The sequence below is a fragment of the Tenrec ecaudatus genome, unplaced genomic scaffold (assembly GCF_050624435.1).
Source record: "Tenrec ecaudatus isolate mTenEca1 unplaced genomic scaffold, mTenEca1.hap1 Scaffold_123, whole genome shotgun sequence".
NCBI classification, from domain to species: Eukaryota; Metazoa; Chordata; class Mammalia; order Afrosoricida; family Tenrecidae; genus Tenrec; species Tenrec ecaudatus.
Window position 1 is genome coordinate 636,408 of NW_027457793.1, and position 10,291 is coordinate 646,698.

Consider the following 10,291-nt stretch of genomic DNA (forward strand, 5'->3'; position numbering starts at 1 on the left):
ACTGAGCATGCGACAGATTGGAAGACTTAACTTAGTAAAAAATAATAATCCTACCTAAAACACTGTGCAAATTCCAATACCATTAACCTTCTTCAAAGAATTGGAAAAGCTGACCACCAATTTCATATGGAGAGGGAAGAAACCCAGAATTAGCAGAGAGCTCCTCAAGAAGAAGGACACAGTTGGACAACTCGCCTTACCCAATTGTAATGCCTATTACACAGCTATAGTGGTCAAGACAGCATGATACTGGCACAACAACAGACATTCAGACCAGTGGAAAAGACTAGAAAGCCCAAAAATAAAACAATTAGCATATAGACAACTGATTTTCGACAAGGGTCCCAAAAATATCAAGTGGGAAGCAGATGCCCTATTTAACAAATGGTGCTGGAAACAATGGATATCCTCACGTGGAAAGATGAAACAAGACATTTACCTCAGCCCATGTGCAAGAATAAACTCAAGGTGGATCACAACCCTAGAAATTAAACCCCAAACTATCAGGAACATCAAGGAGGGAATTGGGACTAACCTCAGAGCACTGGCCCAGGGAACTATAGGCTCTCTGAAATAGGGAAGGGTATACCCACAGGTGAACTAGAAATTGACAAATGAGATTTAATAAGAATAAAGCACCTGTGCACCTGGAAAGACTTCACCAAGAGGGTGACAAGACAGCCCACAGACTGGGAGAGGATTTTTAGTAATGACACATCGGACAAAGGGCTCATTCCTAAAATCTACAACACCATCATGACCTGCAAAAAGAGGAAAACAGTTAACCCCCTAAGGAAGTGGGCAAAAGAACTGAAAAGAACTTTCACTAGGGAGGAAACCCATATGGCCAATAAGCATATGAGAAAGTGTTCCAGGTTGTTAGCCATAAGAAAAATGCAAATCAAAATAACCATGAGATACCACCTAACACCCCTGAGGCTAGCCCAAATCAGCAAATCAGAGAGTAACTAGTGTTGGAGGGGCTGTGTTGAATTAGGAACCCTCCTCCACTGCTGGTGGTCATGTAGATTTGTACAGCCATTGTGGAAAGCAATCTGAAGACACTTAAATAAAATGGAAATTGATCTACCATATGATGCAGTCATCCCTCTACTGGGCATATACCCGGTGGAAGCAACGAATAAAACACGACCAGCCATCGACACTCCAATGTTTATTGCAGCACAATTCACAATCGCCAAGACTTGAAAACAGCCTTAGTTTTCATCAATAGATGAGTGGATTAGTACACTCTGGCACATACACGCAATAGAGTTCTATGCAGCACTGAAAAGCATGGACAATCCATGAAACATGTCGTTTCATGGGAAGAGCCAGAGGGAATCATGGTAAGCAATGTAAGCCAAGCTCAAAAGGACAGGTACAACATGAGTTCCCTGAGGTAAGTACAATCAGCACACCAGGAACAGAAGAATAAATACTTATCTCGCAATAAATGGGTGGAAGCATAGATAGTTGGAGGGAGGGCATATGAGAGTCTATCATAAGGAAGAGGAAGGGGCAGCATGTGGAGGGAGAAGCAGGGTGGGGAGAAACAGTTGATGCCACGGGGGGAACAAGACACTAACCCACACAGGGGGAGAGTATTGGTTGTGTCCCCACAGAACTGGAATGTGCATACTAACCCCACCATGACTCACCAAACCAGGAGGGCAATGTAACTCTCAAGGAGGAATCCACAAAGAGACTGGACCATATGCTGGTCCTAACCAGAATTAGCCCAACCCCCACCATCGAAGAGAGTACCACAGAAAAATGAAAATAGGTCATCTGGTGTGGGAAAGGAACTGACCTACCACACCCAGAAGGAAGCTGAAGCAAAGGAAGGAGGAAGAACGGAGCGGAGCACACCTGGGCCCACCAAGCTCAGAGGACGATAGCTCGGCTCGGACGGCCCAATATACACAGAGGACCATATAGCTGGCCCCAGGGTGAGATGTGACATCCTGCACTGACCCATGACCCTACACGGGACAGCACTGGAGACACAATGTGGGATGTGCGACTGAGCTGACACCACCATACTGAGGAAAAACACTGGGGGCATTCAACGGAGCAGTGGGGGAAGCAGAGGAAGGAGATCCCGAGGGAGTATAAAGGATGGATTTTGGGACCAGGACATGGCACCCCATCAGACTCGTCCAGAAAACACTCCTAAAGGTCAACAAACAGACCTTGAACTACTAACAGGTCTTTTTTTCCCTGTCTTTGTAGGAGGCATCCGCTGATCAAGGTGTTTACTAATGGGTGACTATTTAGTCCCCTGTACCGCTGTGTCTTTGCAGACAAAAGCATTGCAAAATGACTGTTATTTGTGACTTTGCTGCTAAAAACATTGAGAGATAACTCAGTTATTTATGATCTCTTTAAGGCTCTCTTGAATCTTGCATATCCGTGTGATTGTCTTAGAATTTAGTGCTTTTATTATTCTAAGGTTAAGAAACTGTGACTAGTTAAGTAACATTTGCATAGATAAGAGTTTAGGAATGTTTAAATTCTTTGATGTTTGTTTTGTAACCAATTCCCTTGTGTGAGAGGAGTATAAAAACCAAGCTTCAAATATACTCGAGACTTTAGTCCATCAGATTGAAGTCCTCCCAATCCCATGCTTTATATATATCTCTTTCTTTTCCTTTCATCCGCACGCCTCATTTCAAACCCAGTTCGATGCGGGATAGGTGGCCTAATCCCTGCATGTCTTTTTGTTTTTGTTTTTTTTCTCTTCTTTTCAATTTTGTATGTCAGTGGCTTTTTTGTCGGTTAGCTTCTCGGTGTTGCTGCTGTCGTTGCCATGTTCTTATGTGCCACTTTGGTGCTGTCAAAGTCATCCCCAATTTTATGCACATATTAATATATCTGCAGGTCCACCTAGATAACATAGGCTGGACAAACAATGTGAGAAGAAAACTATGGAACCAACGGTCCCGGAGGGACATGAGAGTGTGTGAGGTAGGGGAAAGGAGGAGGTGTTGGCCAACACAGGGACAAGGGAACAATGAGTGGTTCAAAACCAGTTGAAGGGAGGAGATGGGAAGACTGGTAGGGAGTGACCAAGGGAAAGGTAACTGAGAGGAATTACTGAAACAAGAATGAAGGTTGAACATGGTAGTGGGACAGGAGGAAAGCATACAGAAAAAGAGGAAAGGAGGAGGAGGCAAAGGTCATACATAGAAGCCTAAATATAGACATATACATATGTAAATATATTTATGGTTATGGGGGAACTAGACCTATGTGCATATATTTATAGGTTTAGTAGAAGGGTAGCAGGTGGACATTGGACCTACTCACTCGCATTCCTTAGTAAAAGAGCACCTTGCTCAGCTAAATGGTCATTTTATGATACCCACCTTCCCAACATGATCGCTGAAGACAGACGTGTGCATAAGCAAACGTGGTGAAGAAAGCTGATGGTGCCCGACTATCAAAAGATATAGCATCTGGGGTCTTAAAGGCTTGAAGGCAAACAAGCAGCCATCTAGCTCAGAAGCAACAAAGCCCACAGAGAAGAAGCCCACAACCCTGTGTGAACACGAGGTGTTGAAGGGATCAGGTAGCAGACACCAACGAACAAAAACTATCATTGTGTTATCACCTTCCTCACATAAACGCTGAAGACAAATGTGTGCATAAGCAAGTGTGGTGAAAAAGGCTGATGGTGCCTGGCTATCGAGAGATATAGCATCTGGAGTCTTAAAGACTTGAAAGTAAACAAGCGACCATCTAGCCCAGAAGCAACAAAGCCCACATGGAAGAAGCACACCAACATGTATGATCATGAAGGGCCGAGGGGACCAGGTTTCAAGCAACAAAGATGGGGGTGAGGCAGGGAAATCATATCATCATGCATGAGGGGAGTGTGTGATGGGGACCCAACGCCCATCTCTAGACAACTGGACATCCCTTGCAGAAGGGTAGTGAGCAGAAAATAAGTCACTCAGAGTTCACTGTAGTAACAATGATACTCACAATCTTCCTCTAGTTCTTAAAAGCTTCCTCCTCCAACTATTATGATCCCAATTCTACCTTGCAAAACTGGTTAGACCAGAGGCTGCACAGCGGTACAGCTGGGATCTGGAAATACAGGGAATCTAGGACAGATGAACCCCCTCCCCCCACCCCCAAGACCAGCGGTGAAAGTGGCGATTCCGGAAGGAAAGTGGGTGTAGAATGGGAGAACCGATCACAAGGATCTACGTATAACCTCCTCACTGGGGGATGGGCAACAGAAAAGTGGGTGAAGGGAGATGCCGGGCAGTGTAAGATAAGATAAAATAATAATTTATAAATTATTAAGGGTTCATTAGGGAGGGGGGAGCGGAGAGGGAGGGTGGGGGAGGGAAAAAAGAAAAATGAGGAGTTGATTCCAGGAACCCAAGCGGAAAGCGAATTTTGAGAATGATGAAGGAAAGGAATATATAAGTGTGCTTTACCCAATTGATGTATGTATGGATTTTGGCAAGAGTTGTATGAGCCCCAATAAAATGATTTTTAAAAAAAGAATTGAGAACTACAGACCAATTTCCCTAACTAATATTGATGCAAAAATCCTTAACAAAATACTAGCCAACAGAATACAAAAGTATATAAAACAAATAATACACCATGACCAAGTGGGATTCATACCAGGGATGCAGGGATCATTCACATCTTCAACAGAAAGACCATTAGTACTATTCACCACATTGAAATGAAAAAGTTTAAGAAACACATGATAATATCGATAGATGCAGAAAAAGCATTCGACAACATCCAACACCAACTCATGTTTAAGACACTCAAGAAGATAGGAACGGAAGGAAAATTCCTCAATATAATACAAACTATATATGAAAAATCAACAGCCAGTATGGTAGTCAATGGCGAAAATGCAAGTTCAATTCTTCTGAAAAAGGGGACTAGATAGGGATGTCACTTGTCCCCATTCCTATTTAACATCATACTGGAGGTCCTAGCTAACAATATAAGGCAAAGAAAGGACATCAAAGGTATTTGTCTGGGGAAGGAAGAAGTGAAACTATCGTTATTCGAAGATGGTCAATGTTTTCTTGACACAGTGGCCGTGAATGAATGCTCTGTACTCTCCCCTGGAATTTCTCTTACTGCTCTGAGAAAACAAAACAGTTCTTATCAACATGGTGCCCATGATGGATAAAGGAAAGTCAAATTAACATTTCCATGAAACTGATACAATAGATTGATTTTCAAGATATCTGCAGATGGGCAGGTTTGAATTATTTGCAAAATAAACTCTTTTTTTTTTTTTGCCTCAAACGTTTAAATCAGCACACTAAAGCCCTGGTTGCTTAGATGGTACTCACTGTGTTGCTAACTGCAACATCAGCCGTTTGATACTACTACCCTGCTCTGTTGGGGAAAGATGAGGATTTGAGTATCTTTTAACAACAGGGTCTCTTCTTCTGGCATGTGAGATAGTTAGTTTATTGTGCTAGCCTGGCCAATAAACACAAGTGGGATTAATTGAAGGGCTGAGAGATAAATGGCTTGGTCTCTCGCTCTTTGATCTCGCTCTTTGATCATCAGACCAGTGTGCACTGCCTTGCTTGTTCTGTGCCTCAGATTACAGGCTACACTATCTGTGGGACACCTAGCCTGTGTACTGTGTCGCTGTAAATTGACATCCCTTTAAGACCACATGATTGAAATTTACATCTCTTGAGCTTGGGCCCGACTGTTGGTGGTCTGGCTGACAGTTGCTGACCTGCCTTGCTGTTTGCTGCCTGTGCTGGGATAGCCTAGCTCTCTCTACAGAGGACTACCTGGCGGCCCTCAAGACTTGAAGGACTGTGAGTGTCTCACAACTTTCTCTCGGGAGTGAGTTGCACTGAGCCATTTGTACTGCTTTATAATTTAACTGTTCATTTCTTGTATTATATATCTATCTGTATGTAATTTTAAGAGATCATTTCTTGTGTTATCTATCTACCTATCTTTATAAATATATATAATTATTAATAATCTGGTTTGTCTCTCTAGAGAACCCTTTCTAATGCACACTGTAACATATAATGCTACATTAAGATTCATATATTTGTCAATGGTTTCTATTCCAGAAGTGAAACACCTGGTCGTTAGTAATAGTTTGCTCAATTTGGAAGTTTTGCAGATATCTATTCACCATGGACAATACTGCTAGTAATTGACATACTTAGTGGGTAGCTTTAAGAATAAGAATAACAACATGGAAGTATTCATGGTGTGACACACTGACAGATTAGTGGAAGACTGTAATACGTAGAGATTTGTGATCATGAAAACATAGTATATAATTGCTCAGAGAGAACATTAACTTAATTGTCTCATTTAACCAGGTATTCCCTTAGGGCAGTTACTGGTACAACAGTATGTATTTGGTAAATAACAAATTAATTTGGAATAATGAAGCTGTTCATACCTACTACAGCTAGGTTTGTGAAGGTCTCCACCATCACCTCTCTGTAGAGCTGTTTCTGAGAAACATCCAGTAGTTCCCATTCTTCTGTGGTAAAATCCACAGCCACATCTTCAACAGTCACTGAATCCTAAAAGAGTCAGCACAATCTGTTTTATCTGAGGACTAAGCATTCCAATATGTGTGAAAAGAACGATGAGGCTTATACTCCTGAGGAACTTTTATTTCAAAGGAATTTGACACATGACTGTATGCTCTATTAGATCTACCTTAGGGTTTAACTATTATTCTCATTCTCTAACCATCAACATTCACTTCTCCAAAGATTTCATCTCTCTCATGCCATAGATTTATCAATAGGAGGAAACTTCAAAATTTTTTTCCAAAACCTTATATAGTCTTTAATTCCATTTTCTACTCACTGCGTGAACCCTCCACAAGTTTACAAAATAGTATTCTCACCCCTTCCCATTGGACTATTCAAGTCCAGTCTGTGTCCTAACAGGAGAGTTTCCAGGAATCAGAAATGCTCTACTTTGAACACCATAGTCCATATAATACGTCGTATAAACACTGTATTCCACACCATATCTCCTGGGGTGAGATTGCAAACACCCTGCATATCAACAAAATATTTTTCAAAAAAAATTTAAGTGAATCTTGAAATATCAATTAAAAAATACTGCAAGATTGGCAGCTTTCGGTTCTCTTGTTTTTGCTTGTTTTTCCTTTCTCTCATCAGCCATTTCAGGAAGTAGCATATGATTACAAACTGAAGGAATGGAACATATTATTCAAATGTGCAGTGAAATATTAGGGATAAACAAGGTATCAGTAATTGGATAGCACTTAATGTTTAAACAAACACATGGAATGCTGGAAACGATTTGTGCTCACAAATTTGGAAAACAAGTACTTGTCCAAAGAGTGGTGGATATCGAAACTGATGTGCATTCCAGAAAAAATGAATATTTAAACAGAACATGCACATTTTCAGACATTATTATTATGACACAAATGTAAAATTCTGCTGAAAATAATTCAAAAACAGTTGAATTTCTGGATCAGAAATTGAAGGTTGATTGAGAAGAACTTCTGATATTGGTGATATCAGATGGTTCTTGTATAAGATTCAGTAAGATAATACAATAAAAATATTGATCTGTCTAATTGTATTTATGGTATCATTATAGTAGGAAAAAAGGGACAGCTATTCAAACAGAAAATGGGAGGTTGTGTGATTTAAAATCAAGAAAGATGCTGTATATATATATATATATATATATATATATATATATATATATATATATATATATATATATACATCAATAATATATATTACAATAATCTGAAAAACTAGACATATCAAAAACAAGGTATCAGGATGGGAGATAATCCCCTTAATAACCTGTGATGTACAAAGACAGATCTTTCTTGTTGAAATTGAAAAGAATGTGAAGAAATTACTAATGAACATCAAACACTGTAGCCTTGACTGTTGATTACAACACGGTAGAAACAAAACCAAAATCTTCACAACTGAATCAATAAGCAACACCTTAATAGAGCATAATTTGAAATAAAGACATATATTTATTTGGCTCTGTAATCATTATCCTTGGAAACAGCTGTCGAGAAATCAAAACACATGCTTTATTGGGCACATCTTTTGCAAAGGACCTACTAAAAGTGTTGAACTCAAAGACGTCTCTATGTGACTCAGTGAACTTGGCTCAAACCATGATATTGTCATCAACCCATATGCATTTTTAAAGTGTCAATAAGAACATGTACATTAATTCACTTGAATTTGTGGTGACCTCAGGTAGAATACTCAAATTTATCTTGGAAGAAAGATTAATGGAAGCACATTGGGCCCTGACTACTAGGTCCAGGTCAGCAGTTTGAAACTTCCAGGCACTTTGTGGGAGAAAGAAGAGGCTTTCTGTTCTTATACACAGTTCCAGGGTAAGAAACCCACGGGGTCCGCTCTACCCTGTCCTTTAAGGCTGCTATGAGTTGCAATCGCTTTCATGGCCGTGAGTTTGTCAGTGGTGTTTGTGTTGTTAGAAGAAGTACAGGCCGGATGCTATTAGAAAGCAACGATGGTTCTCAGTCCCTGCTGCCACCTGGTTCATCTTCTTCTCCGCTCTGCCACCACCTGTCTCTCCGGTCTCCATGGAAGAAGAAATCACCACGTTGGTCAACGACAATGGGTCTGGCATGAGCAAGGCTGGCTTTGCCGGTGATATCGTCCCCCACCCAGCTTGAAGTACCTGATTGAGCACGACATTGTCACCACCTGGGACAACACGGAGAAGACCTGGCTCCACACCATCTACAATGGGCCTGCATGTCGCCGTGAAGGAGCGCACCACGCTGCTGACCGAGGCTCCCCTGAACTCTCAAGCCAACCGAGAGAAGATGACCCACATCACGTTTGAGACCTTCAACACCCCGACCTTGGACGTGGCCATCCAGGCCGTGCTGTTCTTGCCTGCCTCTGGTCACACCCTGGGCAGTGGCATGGACTCCATGGACAGTGTCACGCTCACCGGGTCCATCTATGAGGACTACACCCTGCCCCACACCATTTTGTGCCTGGACCTGAAAGGCTTGACCTACAACGTCATTAAGATGCTGACTGAGCGGGGCTACAGCTTCACCACAGCAGCCGAGTGGGAGATCGTGGGTGACATCAAGGAGAAGCTCTGCTACATCACCCTGACTTTGAGCAGGAGATGGCCACCATCTCCTCCTCGTCCCTGGAGAAGATCTGGGATCTGCCCGTCGGCAGATCATCACCTTCAGCAACGAGCTCTTCCGCTGTTCTGAAGGCTCTTCCAGCCCTCCGTCCTACCGGCATCCATGGGACCACCTTCAACTCCATCATGAAGTGTGTTGTGGACATCCGGAAGGACCTGCACGCCAACATGGTGCTATCCAGTGGGACCACCATGTACCCTGGCATTGCAGACTGCATCCAGATCACAGCGCTGGCTCCCAGAACCACAAAGATCAAGATCGTTGCACCTCCTGAATGCAAGTCCTCCGTGTGGATCAGTGGCTCCATCCTGGCCTCGCTGACCACTTTCCAGCAAATGTGGATCAGCAAGCAGGAGTACGATGAGTCGGGCCCCTCCACCGTCCACCGCAAGGCTTCCAGACAGACTGGCTTCAGGTGCTTCCACCTACTGCCTGAGCTCGATGACTGCGCAGGTCGGTCCCTCACGCTGGCTCGTGACACTGGAAGGAGCCTTGGAAAGAATTGTCCTGGAAGCCCTCTCTGGCGGCTGCAGGGATCTGCCGACTTGTTGCTGATCTCAACCTTGTAGTCACATTAACGGTCTCCCTGGTCTGTGTTCACTTCCCTGTACATCCTTTGATTTCCACCTTAGCTCGTTCAACCAGGGTGCAGGAGCACTCTCTCCAGGGTGCCCACGGGAAGAGCTGTCAACTCCAGGATCACCGGGAGGCCATCAGGGGACCTCAAGCAGCCAGTCCTTGCTGTGTGCTGCCTGCAGGGTGGAAGAATCTGAGCCTTGGGACCAGTGTCCTTTCTTTAGCTGATGTTGTCTGCTGGAGCCCCGAAGGCTGTTACTTGTCTTGCATTGGAAGACGGTTTGCATCTAAACTTGTACATTAGTTATCCTTTTAATTTATGCAGGGTTTTGGGTAGGCAATTCTTAACTTTTTGAGACGACCCAACAAATTTTGGTTTTCTACTGTTATGTACGAAAACTAGGCCCCAGCAACATGGCGTTGTGTAAGAAGAAACAGAAGTGCTACACTGCAAAAAAAATAAAAGGCAATGATAGTGAGATATCATCCCCATACATGGGACATGTTATAAGAATA

The 10,291-nt window shown here is 42.7% G+C and overlaps 1 pseudogene; it reads left to right on the forward strand.

Moving 5' to 3' along the window:
* The first annotated feature begins 1,314 nt into the window (after positions 1 to 1,314).
* LOC142436010 (actin, cytoplasmic 1 pseudogene) lies at positions 1,315 to 9,768 on the forward strand (annotated as a pseudogene).
* The last annotated feature ends 523 nt before the right edge of the window (positions 9,769 to 10,291 follow it).